The sequence below is a fragment of the Ictidomys tridecemlineatus genome, chromosome 9 (assembly GCF_052094955.1).
Source record: "Ictidomys tridecemlineatus isolate mIctTri1 chromosome 9, mIctTri1.hap1, whole genome shotgun sequence".
NCBI lineage: Eukaryota > Metazoa > Chordata > Mammalia > Rodentia > Sciuridae > Ictidomys > Ictidomys tridecemlineatus.
In genome coordinates, this window is record NC_135485.1 from 69,083,758 (window position 1) to 69,103,310 (window position 19,553).

Consider the following 19,553-nt stretch of genomic DNA (forward strand, 5'->3'; position numbering starts at 1 on the left):
AATTCTGTACCATTCAAACTAAAGTACAGAGTGATATGCCAGGATTCAAGCTTCCACAACATAAATTAAAACATCTTCATTGAGTGTCTGTTGCATTTAGGAAAATTCTAAAATATATTTCTGTATCATTATATATCTCCTTTGTCTGTTTCTCTAAGTTGACTAGAAGTAAAATAAATCTTTGGAGCTCTTTTGTGGTAAAAGGAAAAAAAAATGTGTGGGTAGAAAATCGTTATTACCCAGACTTAGAAGACAGAAGAATGTCAAAAGACAGAGTACACAGGAAAAGATGTGAAAAATAAAGGCAGCCTGAGAACAACATTATGTAAGGAGCCTGTATCAACTAAGCTTACAAAAACTGGTTTTCATGCCTTTTTAACCAATCTGTCTTTTCTGTCTGCCAAGATGCAGCTAGTTCATCAACAAAACCTGAAATTAAGCATTCTGAGGACAAAGTAGGTAGCTTTTAGACTTCATTACTGCTTTATTGAATCCAATTATATATTTAAATAAAAGAGAGAGAGAGAGAGAAGAAAATAAGCTATGCAGATTTAAAAAGAGCAGAAACAACGTTTTAAACAAGAAAATATATTAAGAAGATAAATTTAGCAATATGGATGTCATGGATGTCAGTGGGGACCATAAGGCAAAATGACATATTTTCCTAATCCCAGGTTCTCACAAAGCTTCATCCCATATAGTTTATGAGTTCACACTGCAACATTGGAATCTGTAAACCAAAAGCCAAGAGAAGCCATTTGCTATCATTATTATTCAAGCCAGTTCTGGGTATTATTATGCCAATATGACTGCTTCTTCATTTTGGTAAACAACATTTTCTCAATATTCTTCCCATATAATATGATACAAGGTGACAAGGTGAAGAAAGTCAATATCCTTTAAAATAAATCATATTAAAACCTCTCTCAACACTGATTTTCTTTATTAATATTTAACTTAAATATTTTATTGTAATAGCCATCAGAATGATATGTGAGAATTAATAGGCACAGTTAAGTTACACAGTTATCATGAAAAATTTCTGATAAGAGTCCACTGTATAGAATAGGAGTATTTTACTCTCACTGTGTACTTTAAAAAGTCTGAGTCTGCTTTCATAGAAAAATGCAAATCTAGAGAAACTATCTTATAAAGAGATACAAGAAAAAAAGTAATCATACGTAAAATACTATACAGAACATAAACTTTGGATTGAAAATGGGAAGAAAATAAACAAGAAGGGAGATCTTGTATATCTTAAATAACACTGATGATACATTTCAAAATAGAAAACCCATTTAACCTGTGAACTGTCTATATACATATAGAAAATCAAAACTCAGAAATTCTTGATACCCCTAAGTAGCATCCAAACTTAAAAACTGGTTCATCTATATCAATCGCCTTTTCCCAGTATCACTTGATTCCCGCTTATAGAATCAATTCCATCACAAGTGTCTAAAGCTAATTTAGATCACAGCCAATGTTTTATGGTTTGGGGCTATACATCAAATCATTCTTCATGAAATACATAGAGGTGGTCATTGTATTTACTAGTTTTCCAACTAAAGAGAGATTAAAAGGCTGAGAGTCTCACTGATTTTGCTCTGAAATCCATTACCACATGGACACCAAATTCATGCTTCTCAAGTCTACTACAAACCAGTGACTGAACACTGTGAGCATACCTGAGCAGGTCCCATCTTATGAGAAGTGGGAGGCTTTTTGTGAATGGCACTGGCTCAGGAATTCCCAAACAGCTTTGCAGAACCTTTACTAGGTTGCACAGCAGCCCAAGGGGCTTCTCACCAACCTTCACTCCCATTCCCCTTCTGTCAGGGGTCAGATTCCAGACTTGTGCATCTCTCTCCCCATTTTTCTCTCACACATTTCTTCTCATAAAATCCTTGAACTTTAAACCCCACCTTGATGTCTGTCTCTCAGAGGTCCTAAGCATACATGTGAAATGTGAAAAATGGATTCTTACCTTCTTCTCAATCCCTAACTCCTTTTTTAAATAATCTGTTCTTTTTAATTCTACGTGACAGTAGAGTGCATTTTGACATTTTATACAAACATAGAGTATAACTTCCCATACTTGTGGTTGCACATGATGTGGAGTTACACTGGTGGTGTATTCATATATGAACCTAAGAAATTTATGTCTGGTTTATTCAACTGTCTTTCCTATTTCCATCTCCTTTCCCTTTCCTTCACTCCCCTATGTCTAATCCAATGAACTTCTGTGCTTCCCTGACCACCCTCCCTTATTTTGTGTTAGCATCCATATATCAGAGAAAACATTCAGTCTTTGGTTTTTTGGGGGGTCAACCCCTAACTTCTTGTCATTTGTTTCCTAAGGACATCAGGTCTTATGTCTGAACTACTTCTGCCTTAGTACTTTGTTGTCACTTTCAGGATAACAACTATAACCCAATATACTAATAATAACTAAGGTCTTTAAGTTCAAGTACAGACTTTATAGACAAAATTGTCTGCTTAACTAATCTTCAGTATAAGGATAGCTCCCTGTCCACAAAATTTCCTGGGATTGAACTGGAACTTTTTGCTACAATATATTACTTCATGCAATTCCCCACCACCAATTGGATTGTGATTAGAGATTCCTGAAACCCTTGCATCAGATTTCCTAATCAGTGACCTCTATAGGTTATTGACTACCTCAGTACTTTTCCAACTTCAATGAGTAGATCCAGTAATTTTAAATCCTGTTCTATCCATGTCCCACCGAATTCTAGGATACAATAGTGGGTATTTAGTTAAAATTCTTGAATACTCAGGGTATTAATTGGCTAAATATAAACCCATATCTAAGGATGAACAAGGAATAGCATAAAGAAAATAGTCATCCTTAACAGGAAATTTGTACAAGGGGGAAATCAAAGTCATCAGACCTAGGCTCTGTTGAATTGAAAGCAAGTAATTTAAGGACCTAAAATACACTATATTTGAAGACATGATTTTCTAGCTTTTTTATCAATTTGAACATACAAATGAAAACTTTAGATATACCCATCAAAGAATGAGATTAAAGTAATGTGAAATAGAAACTTATTTATTATTAAAATGTGGGGAAGTGTTACTCTGGTTTCTTAATTAATGTTAAATTGAATTGATCCTTGCTCTTAATCATATGTGAACAAACATGGCCTATTGAATGATTCTGACCCAGGACTATATTTTATTTAGTCCTTGGTCACATTAAGAAAATCGATGGTGCTTTTGCTTAGGGAAAAATGCCACATTATCACCAACAGAGTATTTCTTAATCAATGACTGGTTTTCATGTTAATAAAAATGTTGCCCATCTGCGGTTGTCAGGTGTTTAATTTTATGAAAAATGCCATAGCTTTGGAGACTATAGTTTAAGAGGTAATAGTAATAAAACGCTGGCTATCCTAATAGGTTTATTAAAGACATCCCACGAATGAAGGAGACCATTGGCCAGAGCTCCCATCTAACATACTATGTGTGGGTCAGGACGCTCTCCACATGCAAATTCTTTTTATTAGCATTCTAAAATACTATTTATTATTTTCTAAGAATAGACTTTAACAATTGTCAAATACTTATGTTTCAGGAGACAGCTTTTTTTCTCTTTATGAGTAGAATTTCTTGGGTTCTACAACTTTAAATAGAAAACTGCCTTCTATTATATGTATATTTGTGAAGAGAATTAAACATTCCTGAAGATAAATGAACATAGCTGAGAAAATAATTAACCCACCAAAAAAAAAAAAAAACAAAAAACAAAAACAAATGTAAAAAACACATTTCTCTTGTGAAAAAGAATTTGGATCTATAAAATTAAAAACAAAATCTTCTTTAATAGACTAAGTATTGTTTATGATAAATTTCACTAGAGGTTCTTACAGATCTTAGTATTTTTCCATTAGTTCTTATATCTTTAAATTAGTTAACTTGTGACATTTTCATTTAATAAAGAATAAATCTTATTTTATCTCAGATTGCCTTGCTTTTAGTGATGGAACTCCAATCTTCTAAATTGCATCCCATCATTTTATTACTCATCTAATATTTGACTTGCTATATCCATTAAGTTTGGACGTGGAGTGTTTCTGTCTGAAATAATTTATAACTGCCATTTAGAGAATGTTTCAGAATGTTCAATACCCAGTTGGATGCTATAACTTTAAACTTGTAGTGATTCTGTTTGCTTCTTAAAAAATGAGATTAACAAGTATTCTGCAAAACCATTAAAGTCCTAAGAAACAAGACTACAAACCCATATATATATGAAAGGACAGTAAAGAGACATCAACTAACTACTGTGTGGTATCTTTAGATGGATCCTCAAAAAGAGAGAGAACATTAGAGGCAAAGGTTGGGAAATCTAAATAAATTCCCATTTGACTTATAGTGATGTAATGATATTAAGCCTAATCTTGACAAACATCATATTTATATATAATATTAACATTGGAGGAAAATGGGTAGAAAGTACACAGGAACCCTGAACTGTCTTTTTTTATGTGAAAAGATGGGCAGCATTTTTATTTTTATTTTTTTATTAGTTGTTCAAAACCTTACAAAGCTCTTGACATATCCTATCTCAACTGTCTTCATAACCTCTTGATAAATATGAAATTACCCCCCAAATTAAAAAGGTTAAGAAAAATGTAAGACTACCAACATGTTAAATTTGACACAGGAAACTAAAGAAACTTTGAAAGCTTAAGTTAGGTGATGTGGCAAGGCACAGTGGTGCACACCCAACTGTTCAGGAGGCTGAGGCAGCAGGATCACAAGTTTGAGGTCAGCCTGGGCAACTATGGAAACCCTGAATAAACTATAAAATGGTCTGGGGATGCAGCTCAGTGGTAGAGAACTTCGGGTTCAACACCCAGTAGTGAAAGAAAGAAAAGAAAACAATGATGGGCAGGTGATGATCACGTACTTAGGAACGACAGTTCAGCTATTATGAGGCTGACTTGTGTTTCCATTATGGCTTTCTCTTTAAGTAGTATTTCCTGATTTTTAAAGCAACTTTAGAATTTAATGAATTAAACAACCACTGTTTCCAACACTGATAAAAGGAAATAGCAGGAGGTTCAGCTTTGGCATTCTTATCCACATTGCACATTACATAAAGAAACATGATTTTTTATTCAAAAACAACTTTTACATTAATAGGCTAGTCTCCTTTATGAATGAAAAAGGAGACACAACAGTAGCAACTTGGCAAGAGTGTAAGATTAGATAGAGACACAAAAGTTCATTGAAGAAAGGAATTTGCTTGTATTTTCATATCTCAGCTCTTATTCTACAATAAAATGGGAGTAGGACATTCCATCCATAACTCTGCGGCTCTCAACAAGCAGCCCAATTTCCTTGATCAACATCTACTTAACTATGATCATTACTTTATTTGAAGTAGCATCTATGAAAACATGGCTTATATCAAAACAATAAGTCACTTGTCATCATCATACATTTTCCATAGCTACATCTGTATTTTTCATTTGGTTTGACCGCAGTGACTTTTTTCTTTCTTTTTTTCTTGGCTGTGAACTTGCAATCCTCTTGCCTCAGCCTCTAGAGGCACTGGGATTACGGGCATGTATCACCTAGGCTAAAAGTTGCTTAATCTATATCAAAATGGTAAGGCCATTTTGAATTATGCCAATACTGTGAGATTTTAATCAATACCAATCCAATAAGGCAAATTTAATCTATACCAAACCAGTAAGGCCACTTTAATCAATACAAATCTGGTAAGGCAACTTTAATCTATAATTGAATCTATAATCCTGTGAGGACTTTTTACTCAACACCAGTCCTGGGAGGATAATCCCATTTACAGGAGTCCTTTCATCAAGACAATATGGGGAGGACACTTCCCCTGTACGTGGTTGAACTGTTCTGCTCTAACTTCTCAGGATAATACCAACATATGTTCAATTACTATGTGATAATTAGGAATAAAATTACTTTTATAAGTTAAATAAAAAAAACTCACTTAGGATGTTAAGAAAAAGACAAACTTGGGATGGGGTAGTGGCTCAGTGGTAAAGCGCTTGCCTAGCATGCATGAGGCACTGGGTTCGATCATCAACATCATTTAAAAAAATGTTAAACAAAATAAATGTATTGTGTTCATCTGCAACTAAAGATCTGGGGAGGAAAAACAGACTTAAGGGGAAACAATCCTCCCCAAAATAGGAAAGAGAATCTCAGATAGCAGCAGTGGACTTGACTGCTGCCACCCTCTGAAAACTAAGTCAGAGTTAACTGTCTTCTACACTGTCAGCAGCTACACAGATGGTCCCTAAGCAAAGGAGACAGGACTGCCCACACCCTGGCTAGCTCATAGCTGGCAAGGTTGCTGTGCTTAGCCAGGCCTGCCTATGAAACCTCCTCTCCAAGCATTTTTTTTTCCTGGTCCAAAGGGCAGGCTGGGTGGGGCTCCTTTCACAGGGAGTACTCAGGGACCCCATATTCTAATGCAATGGTTGTGCTTTGCAAAGAGTGGGTCTCTCTGATTTGCTATAGTCCACAATGTGGAATAATTCTCCTCCTCCTCCTCCTCCTCCTTCACTCCTCCTTTTTTTATCTTCTTTCACTTTCTCTTACTGTTCCTCCTCCTTCTCTTCTGTTCCTTCCATCCTATGACTTTTTACTTTTCTTTCCTTCTCTTCCTTGTCTTCTTCCCCTGCCTCCTCCTTTCCCTCCACCTCATTCATTTTCTCTTACAAGTGAAATAAGAGGAAGAATCCATTGTGCTTTATTTCTATGACTGTGGACACCAGACATTACCCTGGGATTTCTTCTGCCAGTTCACCTATTTTTTGACCTCTGGTTGCTTCCCCAAGGAGCTGTGCCAGGCACACTAATGGAATTGACATTGAGAAGAGAATTTGCTGTCAGTGCTGAGCAGCGATGCAGGATAATCAGAGGAATGACATTCTTCCTGGGGGCAAGGCGTTCCAGGGGCTTCTTCAGGTCTTACTCCCAAGCTCTGAGGCTGGTGGGTGTCCTGATGGCTATACTTTCAAGGAACCAAGGTGCCCATCACTGCTCTTGAGAGGCCTCTGGCCTCACACCACTTACCGGCAATGTCCTTAGCATATAAGGGCCTATTGTTAGTGGCTGAGGATCTGACATGTCCTTGAGACCACAGATCCTGGGCACCCAGCACTCCATTCCCCTGCATCTATTCTACCTCCACTTCAGACAGACTGGTCTTTTTCCCACAGAGCAACCTCTACAGTGAGGATGGCTTTGGGTTGGTAACACACAGCACAATATACTGTCCTGTCCTGTCTTCCATGTTTCTCTCAGCTCCTAAGTCATCTGTCTCCATTCTGCATCCCTGCCCCATGAGGGCCTGGGTGGCCCTCAGGGACTTCTCTTAGGAAAGCAGGCATCCATGATGTCCAAATCTCTTCAACTCCCCAGAGGCCTATGAAATAGCCATCAGCCACATGAAATTATTTTCATTCTAAATAATTAAAACCTAAAGTCTATTTCCAAGTCTCCCCAGCCACAATTCACAAGCTCAATGGCCACATGGAATAGACACTATCCAGGAAACCAAAGCATGCTGGGCTAACTCTGCCCAAGACCCTAAAAAGACAAATTCTCTAAAAATTGTCATTTCCTCTGACAAAATATTTGACCCTTACACCGAGATGAGGTTTGTGCTTCTCCATCACTGCCACTCAGCTCCTGAGAGTGCACAGATTTTGCACATTCATAAATAAGTGGTTGACAAAACAAAATATCACAATGACTCATTCTCAGAAATTCAGCTTAATGAAAAAATTTACATAGACTTCTGTCTGAGAATTTAAGCATATTCATAGATTTACTACTACTTTAAAGGGGATACATTTCTAAAAAAAATCTGAAAGGCATTTAAATGTACTTGTGTCACTCTAGAATTTTGAAATTCAAAAAGGCCTTGAGATATGCTTTAAAGATCTAAGGTCAAACAGATCAGATTGGTGGAACTGAATTCTCACTAAGTGGAAATGGAAATTCAGGAAATTCAGTATTGGGGGTGGAGTGTCATCCTCTTGCACTTTAGCTGACCAAAGTCAGAGGTACTCAGCATGTGCACAAATAATCACCTCAGGGAGCAGAGCCTAGGGACTCAGGCTGTAATGCAAGAGGCTGCTGACAGCCCATATAATCATATATGATGCAAAATTCTAGGCAGAGTTGGGGAGAAATCACTTTGAGTAATCTTAGAGTGTGGAAGATGAGATGGAGTTACATTACTCTAACCAGAATGGGACAGGACTAGAGCTACTCAGAGCTCCCAGATGACACTTTGGGTTATCCATCTTCAGGGAAGTTGCCAAGAGGGGCTGTCCTCAGGATTGATTGGAAAGCCAGGAAGAGGTGCTGAGGGTAGAAGAAGAGGTGAGGAAAATTCAGGGACAAAACTGGGGGAGGGATTATGGAGAGTCAGAGACAGGTGGTCAGAAAGGTCAAGCTGCCACTGCACTTTGCTCCACATTATATGGAAAGATCTCCCAGTACACAGGCAGGATAGCCACCTACATGTGGGGTAGGTAGCCCCAACTCAGGGCTTTCCAGAGTCTGACAACCAGTGTGGTCAGGGCTGGTACCCTCTGAGGCTTCTCTCTGAGCTTGCAGATGGCCTCCCTCCCTATGTCCTTATATTGGTACCTCTGGGAATCTGTGCCCAGTTTTCTCAGCTCTAAGGACACTGCTTGCATCTGAATAATGAAATTTAATAATCACTAAAAAAAAAACCCTGTCTCCAAATACGGGCATATTATGAGCTACTCGGTTAGGACTTCAAAGTAAGAATTGTGAGGGGCTAGGAATCAACCCTTCACACAGACAGGGCTCATTCCACTTCAAACAAAAGGCTACTGCAAGAAGTGATGCAGTCTTATCCCTGTGAAGACAGCTTAATCAATACCAATGTAGAAAGATCATTTATATATATAAGCCTGTGAGGACAGTTTAATCAATATGAATCCTGTGAGGCCACATTAATCTAAACCAATCCTATAAAGACACATTAATCTTTACAAATCCAATAAGGACATGTTAATCTATGCTAATCTAGTAAGGCCACTTTAATTTGTCCCAATCCTTTGAGGACTTTTTAATCACCACCAGTACTGTGAGGACAGTTTCATCTACAAGAGTCCCTACACCAAGGCAAAGAGTGGAGGTCTTTGACCCTGTACATGTTGATTGAACTCTACTGCTCTAACTCCTTTGGATAACACCAACATATGTCCAATTACTATGGGATAATTAGTAATAATAATGCTTTCACAAACTAAATTTTAAAACATTAAGAAAAAGAAAGACAGGAGGAGAAGAAAATCCTCTTCAGGATAGGAAAGAAAGTAGCAGTGGCCTTGACTGCTGCTACCCTCTGAAAATTTGGAGTTGAGGGCATGGGCCTGCTAAGCTGCCCAGTAGCTCCTCAGATGGTCCCTAAACGAAGTATCCAGGTCTAGCACTACACCGAGGCTGGCTCATGGCTGGTGGAGGGTGCTGTGCCTGGCTAGGCCTGGTCATTCTGCTTTGTTTTCCTGGTCCAAAAGGCTGGCTGGATGGGGCTGCTTCCACAGGGAGCACTCAGGAACCTCATGTTCTTATTCAATGGTGGTGCCTCCCAATTATCAGGTTTCCCTGACTTGCTTTCATCCACAACGTTCTTTTGTTAAAACATGAATTCTCAAAATAATTCTCTTTGCTTAAAAGGAAAAATACAATTTTGGGGAAAAAATAAATTTTGAGGGAACTGTGTCCTGGCAAGGCAGCTGGAGTTTCACCATGGTGCTAGATGTCTGTGTGGACTTTATTCTTACCTCCTTCTCTACCTCTTTATAGTATTCTGTTTGAGAAGAATGAGGAAGCTGTTTTCACCAGTTTCACACTTGCTTCCTGTTGGTGGAAATGTAAATTGGTACAATCATAATGGGAAGCAGTATGGAGGTTCCTCAAGAAATTAAAAACAGGCCTATTATACGACCCAGCATTCCCACTTATGCTCAAGTCAAAACATCATGTTACCTGCCTTAAATATACACAACTTTTACTTGTGATTTACACATGAATTAAGCTGGAGAACAGAAAGTTGGTAGAGAAGCAATAAAACAATGCATGATTGGAATACTTCCATGCAGAAATCTCTGAACAGAAATGGAGGAGAAGTTCCTGCTGCTTTTAGACCTTCCAGGTGTCTTGTCCCTCATCCTGAGACTTGTTGGGAACTCCTGTTTCTGAAAAAAATCTCTGGTCCCAGGCATTGATGGATGCCTGCAGCTTTGGTTCAGCTGGAAGCCAACTTTGAGTCTTTATGAAGATACCAAAGTAAGAAAATAAAACTTCCCAGATGGTCTTCTGTCTAAGTATTTTTGGAAATGTAAGGAGATAAAAATCTGAGCTCTGTATAGCCCTGGATGGATTCTGGGAAATATCACCCAAAGGAGATGCAGTAACCTAACCTAGAAACAGCAAGGCCAATGTGTTCCATTCTCAAGTCTGACATCTCTTCTGAGATAATGTCCCTTCTTCCTTAAGAAACAAATAATATCCTTTTCTTCACTGTCTTTTCAATACTTTGGTCATTAAGTCACACTTACATGGTGGAGATAGCATTTCAACGGAATAGAAAAAATGTTTTATTCAGCTTTTTTTGCTGCTGTGATTAAAGGACCTGACCAACACGATTATAGAAGAGGAAAAGCTTATTCAGAAGCTCATGGTTTTAAAGGTCTTAGTTCATAGAAGGCTGGCTCTATTTCCCAGGAGGCAAAGTGAAGCTGAACATCATGATGGAAGAGTGTGGCAGAGGGAAACAGCTCACATCATGGTGATCAGAAAGCAAAGAGACAGACTCCACTTTCCAGATATAAATAGACACTAAATCCTTGCCCTAATTCCACCTCCTGTAGACATACCCTACCAGTTCAGTTATCACTCAGGTAATCCCTAGCAGGGGATAAAATCATTGATTAAGACTCTTACCACCCAATCATTTCTGAACCTTCTTGCATTGTTCCACATGTGAGCTGGGGGACACCTCACATCCAAACCATGACAAAAGATGAATGACAAGCACCTGGAGATGAGGTGATAAGTTATTCTTGGGAATTAAACTATCTCACTTATACGTGATGCTTGAGGCAGCAAACCTACAAGGAATTTACCTAAATAAAAGAATCCCACGAATACAAATGACCATACAGTCAACCTGAGTTGAAATCTCATTTAATCTTCATATCAACCTCAACATGAAGGGAGTATCAATAAATTCATTTTCCACATGGGGGAAGAGGGCCAAGTGGAAATTAAGAAATGAAAACGTGATCCCACAGAGGTCACCATTAGCAAAGCACATACTAACGCTAATAAAGAGAGTCATTTTGATATCTCCTGTCTCCCTTCTTCATTTAGGAAAAGCAAATCTGGAGGTAGCAGATGAGGGCCTCTGAGGCATGGGATAGTTGCTCTCTGCTCTGAATGATGGGACAATTGTCAGGCTCAGCATAACCTGAACAAGATATCCATCACCTCCCATCTCGCTTTCTTTTATAAACCCATGAACCAAAAAGCATCTGCAGTCTGTGTGGAGGAGACAGAATCAACCAGGAGACTACTGCCAAAGTCCAGATGAGAGATGGCAGAGGTGGTGCTTATTTGAAGAGTTTTGTTATGAGGAGAGATGAGATGTGATTCTGTGGGTTTGGACTTCAAGGACTGCTGGCTTGTGTTGGACTCAAGAATGAAGTTTGAAACTTGCTAGATTTGGATGCCTATTTGAAAGCCAGAGAAGTACTCAGTAAGAAGGTGGGTATGGAACACTGAGGTAGAGGTGAGATACTCCCATGTAAACTTGAGAATGATTAGCACATCTCTGGTATTTAAAGGCCCAGAGTGGAAGAGATGATTTGGAAAGTGTTGATTTTAAAAAGTGTATAGGAGAAAAAATAGGAGAGTATTGTGAAGAACTCTCCTAAGAACAAAATTGTTTTTACAGGAGTGAATGAATTATAGGAGTGTACTGTATTTTTCATTGCAGGTAGTAGAACTGCCCAAAGATTTTGATAAAGTCATATAATTTGCAATGACCTTAGGCAAATTATATTAGTTGACAGAAATAATCAGGATTGATTTTCAGCTTTTCTAATGCTTTTCTTGACTGTCAAATATTTTGAGTTGGCCATAGTAGCTTTTCCTGTTTCAATTTTATGGCCACATTTAATTTTCAGAACATTTTCTAAATCTCAAAATGTGCTAACCATTGGAGGGTGTTAACATTGAACAATGAGGAAATAAAGGAAGGATTATATATTATATATTCAAAACTTCAGAAAACCATTGCAATCTTGAGTTTGTTAAAATTGACTCAGGGTGGATATAGTGCCCTGGCAACCCCTAAGAGGGTTCTGGTGTGATCACATGATTGTCTTCAATCTATGTTGAGTGACTGAGTTAACCCCAGGCAGGCCTACCTAGTTAGGTTGAACAGCTTCTTCCCTTGAAAGGGACCCTGGAAGAAGAATGAGCCCTCTATCCCCTGGAATTGGCCATTTCCCTTTTTATAGCCCTCTCATTTTCTTTTCCCAGATATCTCTGCTCCCAACTAGAACAGATACCCAATGAGTGAAGAGCAGTCTAAAAGACTCCACCAGTTAATAATAGCATTTAGAGAAGAAGGATAATGTGTATCCTCTTTGGGAAGAAAACCAGGTTGGTGTTTGGCAGATAATAGCTGCATGACAAATGGCTATGGATTACTAATCCAATAACCTTTCTTTTGCAAACCAAATGTACTTGCAGCTTGAAAACTGATTCCTGCACTCAAGCATCCATCTGAATTGGAACCAAGAAGGTTCAAGAATGGTGACAGTTGAGTGAAGAACATACTCCCCCACTTCACATCCATTTCTTCTTTGGGCTAATAAGTAATCTGAATTTATATACTTTACTACATACATGGGCATGGGCCCAAGAGTATCCAATTTCCAAAACTAAAGCACCCCATAATATTTATCACATCCAATTTTTACGAAAAATCGAGATTTTATTCTTTTAGTTATTGAAGAGAGGAGAAATTCTTTAATTCTGGAAACTTCTATATAATTCTACCAGGATTTGGGGACATAGCTGTGCCAGTTACTTGCAGAAGATGTCCATATTTCACAACATATGCCTTAAGGGGAATAGAAATTATCCTAAATATTAAGAGCCTTTATGTGGTTTTAGGCCTGAGATTTTTTACTTTGCTTTTGCATCCAGTTTAGGTATCCTAACCCATTATAAACATTGGGGAGGATGACCAATATAATTAAATTTGTGAAAGAGTTTCCACTATAAGCTTTGATTTGAGGACACTTGAGAATTTTTAAATAATTCCCCTTTGGTTAAAATTTTCCATTTTCAGTTTTTGCCCAAAGGTAATTTCTTTGTTTTTGTTTGATTTGGAAAAAAATGAGGGAATTTAACAGTGAGGGTTTGAATATATTTACTTATGATTAATTTTGATGAATACTTTTATAAAGTATATTTCTAAATGATGTAAATTCCCTGAATTTGAAATTACAAACTTGGAAAGTGAAATGATCATTAGAAAATTTTAAACTGTAGTAAATAATTGTAATGAACATTTGACTTAAGAATGATCATACACACAGAGATGCATAATTTTATATTAAATATAAAGAATTTAGGTCAAATGAATTTCTACTCACATTCTGTCTTGTACCTACAAAATCTGAAGAATGTACCTTCCTGAATTTAATTAAAATTCCATAAGAGAAAATTCAACCTTATTCTGTCAATTTCCCTATCTCATTATATTAGAGTAAGGAAAATAATCTCTTCCTCTTAAATATTAGTTTTTGATTTTTGATTAAAAAACAAAAACAAAAACCTGTCCTCCCTGCATGCTTCCACCAAAGTAAATTTCAGTAGTGGAGATAAGTGTTTTTTGTTTGTTTGTTTCTTGTTTTTTAATGAATCTAAAGATGTCAGTTCCTATATACAAAGATCCTGTGTTTTGTCATCCCTATCTTACAATGAGGAAAATCAGATTACAACTAACAAATAAACTCCAATAATTTTTCTTACACACATCAGAAAAACAAATTTCCAGGGCAAACTGCCTCCCCCAAATCTGAAAAAGCCAGGGATTCAGAGAGTCCCAACGGAGACTTTGTTGCCCAAGATCTGAAGCAGAGGTCACTATAGCCATAACCTGGTGGAGAGATTTCAGTAGCAACTTTGAGAAACTGCTAGAGGCTTAGTGTGAACTATCAGGAGATGACTAACTCCTGGGAGCTGCAGCCTGAAGGTTTGGGGTTGTACCTCTATGTTTTCTATGAGGTTCTCATGGTAAATATCCAAGAAGATCCCTTCATGGCTCTAACAGGAAAATATTTTGAAAAAAATCCTTGTGAAATTACCCTAGAGTGTTCTCCCTAACAGTCTACTCTTCAGGGACTGGAATGGCAGGGGGTTGGTTAGAACAGAACAGAAAATGGAAAAACTGTCCTTGCCACAAAATCTCAGGTAGAAGAGGAGCACTCTCTCCATTCAGCCCCTTTGACATTACTATTGCACTTTACAGAAGAAAAAATAGTGTGAAGGTCAGATTTCATGGATATGGACACACTCATTACCATCACAGAAACAGAGCTCTAATATAGTGGACTACAACTTAAGTGATTGAAAGATACAGACTCCCTGAACAAGAATATTCAAAAGAGGTCAAAATCAAGACAGGATACAAAGGTAATAACCAAGAAGTAACTTAAACTCCTTGCATGGACAGCGAACAAAACTTCAATAAATTCCAAGCCTGAGAAAGACTAGCAACAATGTTCACACTAAGTACCTACTTTAAATCTACATCATTCAATGAAAAAAATGTATAATAAGGATAAAGACAAGAAATAAATTACAGTGTGAAGAAGAAGAAGCAAGTAGCAGAACCAGATTCAGATACATCAAAGCCTCTAGTATAAAACGCAGAGAACAGAAATGCAAAAACAGAGCATGGAGATGTGAACTCAGAAATTGTTATGGTTTGGATGTGAGGTGTCCTCCAAAAGCTCATGTGTGAGACAATGCAAGAAGGAAATGATTGGGATATGAGAGCCTTAACCCAATCCATGGATTAATTCCATTGATGGGATTAACTGGGTGGTGACTGAAGACAGGTAGGGAATGAATGGAGGAGGTAGGTCCCTGGGACATGTCTGGGATATTATTTTGTATATCGCTACTGACATTCCTCTCTGCTTTCATCATGTGAGCTACTTCACTCTGCCACACTCTTCTGCTATGATGTCCTGCCTCACCTCAAGACCTGAGGAATGGAGCCAGCTGCCCCTGGACTGAGTACTTTGAGACAGTGAGCCCCCAAATCCACTAATTGTTCTTGTAAGATCCTTTGGTCATAGCTGAAAAACTGCTGACTAAATCAGATCTCAAAAATTCTCCCTCTCTCTCTCTTATATCTAAGCAGAGATTAAACTCCAGCAGCCAGATACAATATCAAAAACTTTTCACCTACATATATCCACCTCAAACTACAGAAAACAAAAGACAAGGAGAAAATCTTGAAAAAAGTCTAATGGAAAAAATACTGCACATATGGACAACAAAGTTAAGAATTATAGGGACTGGAGTATAATTAAGAATTATAGCTCACTGGGGTATAGAATACATGCCTAATATATCTGAGGCCCTGGGTTTGACCCTCAGCATAACTAAAAAAATACTAGATGAATTATTTCAACTTATTTCTTCTTTCCTCTAAAATTATATGCCAGCAAATGAAGAGTACAGTGAAACATCTAAAGTGTTGCAAGAAAGAAATCCAAATTAGTTTCATATCTGTAGTTAAACAAAACCTTCCCACTGTGTACAGTGACTTTCTTCAAAATATTAAATAATGGATTACGATTTAAAAAACAATACTGTTACACCAAAGAAGCTATATGTACCACTCATATGATGTATGAAAATGACACTTTATATCTGAGATTTTTCTGGTAAACACCCACAAACCTGACTTAACATGGGAATATAGCAAGAAAATACCAGTTAATACAAATATTTCAAAATGACAATTATAAACTCTTAATACATAAAAATTCATAGATCTGTACAGTTCAATATAGTTACTTCTGGCCACATATGATAATTGAATGCTTGAAGTGTGACTAGTTAGTATGAGTTAAGATGGACCATACATGCAAAATAAACCACAGGTACCAAAGAATTAATATAAAAGAAGGGATATAGTTACTCATCAAACACCGATTATGTACTGAAATAATAATTTTTATATTTGAGTCAAATTACATTATTAAAATTAAATTTGTTGATAGTTATTATTTATTTACTTTAAAATGTTTAATCAGCACATAAATCTATATATATTCAAGTATGCAAAACGATTGTATGTATACACATATGTGCACATATCATGTATATATCATGTATTGATCACCATGGTCAAATTAATTAATATAGCCATTACCACTCATAGTTACTATGATTTCCAGCATTTTACACGTAGTAATTGGAACATTTCAAATTACATATTGTCCATGTTCCATCATGGAACATATCTATTTGATAGCTTTATATCTAACTTATAAATCTTAATTTTCTTTACCATGTTCATCAGATCTTTATAGAAATCTCATAAAACATCGATCAGTATAAATGTAAAAAATATCAATACCTTAAGCATACCATATTCAAACTGTGGATAACCAAATATAAAGAAAAATAAATTGAAAGAAGTTCTATTAAAAAATAACAAACACCTTAGCTCTTAGGAGCAAGCATGGAATTTATCAGACATTGCTAAGAAACCTTACAAATAAAAAAACGCAGCAACATATTTAAAGCATTGAAATATAAAAACCACCCACTTAAAATTCTGTATTCAGTAAAATTATCCTTCAAATGTGAAGCAGAGATCAAGACTTTATCAACAAAAATTGAGGTACTCTTTGACAGTATACCTTTCCCTGCAAGAAGAATTAAAAGGAATGCCTCAGAGGAAAAGAAAATATCACAGCTCAGAAAACATATCTACATATAGACATGATGAGTATTAGACAAAGTGAAAGAAAAATGCAAAAATAATTTTTTTCTTATTTTTAATTAGTCTGACTCCATTGTGCTAATACTAATTAGCTGTATTTAATTCACATATATACAATGATACATTTTTCTCTCCAGCTCACATGAAACACCAACCAAATCAAACCACATTCTGGACCATAAAATACACCTTAACATACAAGTAGAAATTACAATGCCTAATCTCAGATCACAATGAATAAACTAGAAACTGGCAATAGGAAGATAGTGAAAAGCCCTGAATACTGGAAGGGTAAAAAAAAAAAAGAGAGATTTCTAAAGTGACATGAGACAAATATGAAATCAAGAGAAATTTAAAAGCATTTCAAAATAATCAAAAATCAAATTACAAGTTATAAAAATTTGTGGGGAACATTAAAAACAGCAGGAAAATTGGTAATGTTGAATGTGTATATTAAAGAAGATCTGAAATCAATAACCTAAGCTTCTCACTTAGGAAACCAGAAAAAGGAAAGCAGACTAAATCTTAAATAAAAGGAAAAAAAAAGAAATAATTAAAATTAGAGCAGAACTCAATGAAATTGAGATCAGGATACCGAAAGAGAAAATTGATAAAAAAAAAAATGGTCTTTTGAAAAGATAAAATTGGTAACAATCTAATCAAGGTAGCTAAAAGGAGAGGGGGGGGAGAGGAATCATAAATTACTAATATTGGAAATGAAAAAGAGGCCATTCCTAAATATTCTCTTGAGTGTTAGAATGATAATAAAGTAATATTATGAATAATTATGTAATCAGAAATTTGAAAACCTAGATTAAATAGAATAATTTCTTGAAAGACAAAATCTACCAAAATGCCTACTACAAAAATAAGTTACTGTATATATAAAAGAAATTGAATGAATGCCAACAAATGATTATTGTATTTTAAAGTTAAAAACAATACATTTCTCCATTTTTTTCCATGTCTAACCCCTCTCCGCTATGGATCAGCATCCACTTATCAGAATATTCTGCCTTTGGGTTTTAGAGATTGACTTATTTCATTTAGCATGATATTGTCCAACTCCATCCATTCACATGCAAATGCCATAATTTTATTCTCTTTTAATGCTGAGTAACTTAAATCTTATCCAATAGAGGCCAAGATTCTGGAAAGTAAGAAACTGCATAGACATCTACCTTTCTCAAGTGCCACAGGTTAATTTTATCTTTGAAACTATCAAATCTTGGTCAGAATGGCATATCCCATTCATGAGAACCTTATGTGATAATTCAATAAAGTATTTGAAAAAAATTCCTTCATGTTCTCAGAGTAATAAACTAAATATGAGGTAAAGGAAAATGGAAAAGACACGGAAAATGATGAAATGAATAGATGAAACAAGGAGGAAAATATTAAATTATTTCTAGCAAAATTAGTTATTGCATTAATTATTCAGCGACTAAGTTCAAAGCCAAATAAGATATACTTTAACTTGTGAGGAAAAATCCTGATAAAACTAGATTTAAAATATTTGGATTAAATTTTAATCATATGGTGTTTTGTGTACAAGCACATGTAAATCAAGACCTGACAGGTTACATTTTTCAGGGGTTCTTTTTGTCTTCCCTTCATATTTTTTCCTGGTTCCTCCTGAACTTAGTACTAGCTACCCAATATTATCTTACATTAGGATCCTGAAGCCTAATTTCAGATACCTCAACGATGGATATACTGGATTTTGGGAAAAACAATTTTCACAAGACAAAAACATCGTTTAGATTTGTCAATAACAAGAACAACTACAAAGAGGAAAAACTCACTGTAAGAACGTTCAAGACTTGGGGTGGGGGGTGCTTGGGTTGTGGCTCAGCTGTAGAGCCCTCACCTGGCACGTGCTAGGCCCTGGGTTCCATCTTCAGCACCGCATAAAAATAAATAAATAAAATAAGGTATTTTGTGCAGAGCAGCACACCCGAGCAACTCACCCTTGACGTGTTTTTCTTTTAAAGGTCTTCTCCCACAAACACGAAGAATCGTCTTCTCCTCTGCCGCCGCCCGCCGCCGCCGCCCTCGTCTTCTCTGCCAGCGCTGCCACTGCTTTCTCCTCTCCCGCCGCCTTCTCCTCTGCCGCCGCCGCCACCACCACTGCCTTCTCCTCTGCCACCGCAGCCGCCGCCGCCACCGCAGCCGCCGCCGCCACTGCCTTCTCCGCCGCCACTGCCTTCTCCGCCGCCGCTGCCTTCTCCGCCGCCGCTGCCTTCTCCGCCGCCGCTGCCTTCTCCGCCGCCGCTGCCTTCTCCTCTGCCGCTGCCTTCTCCTCTGCCGCTGCCTTCTCCTCTGCCGCTGCCTTCTCCTCTTCCGATGTGTTCTTCTGCTGTCTTCAATCTTCTGAGCAATGTGTCTGGCAAGGGGTCTTATATAGCCCTTGGGTTACTGTGATTGGCTCAAAGTTATGCTAATT

At 37.0% G+C, this 19,553-nt stretch overlaps 1 long non-coding RNA gene across 2 annotated transcripts in view; it reads right to left on the reverse strand.

Moving 5' to 3' along the window:
• Nucleotides 1-19,221, reverse strand: part of LOC144366778 (uncharacterized) — an 87,976-nt gene extending 68,755 nt beyond the window's left edge. For both annotated transcript variants that reach the window (XR_013425922.1, XR_013425923.1), the window contains exon 1: nt 19,078-19,221. This is a non-coding gene — a long non-coding RNA (uncharacterized LOC144366778). The remainder of the gene's footprint in view (nt 1-19,077) is intronic.
• Between the last annotated feature and the right edge of the window lie 332 nt (nt 19,222-19,553).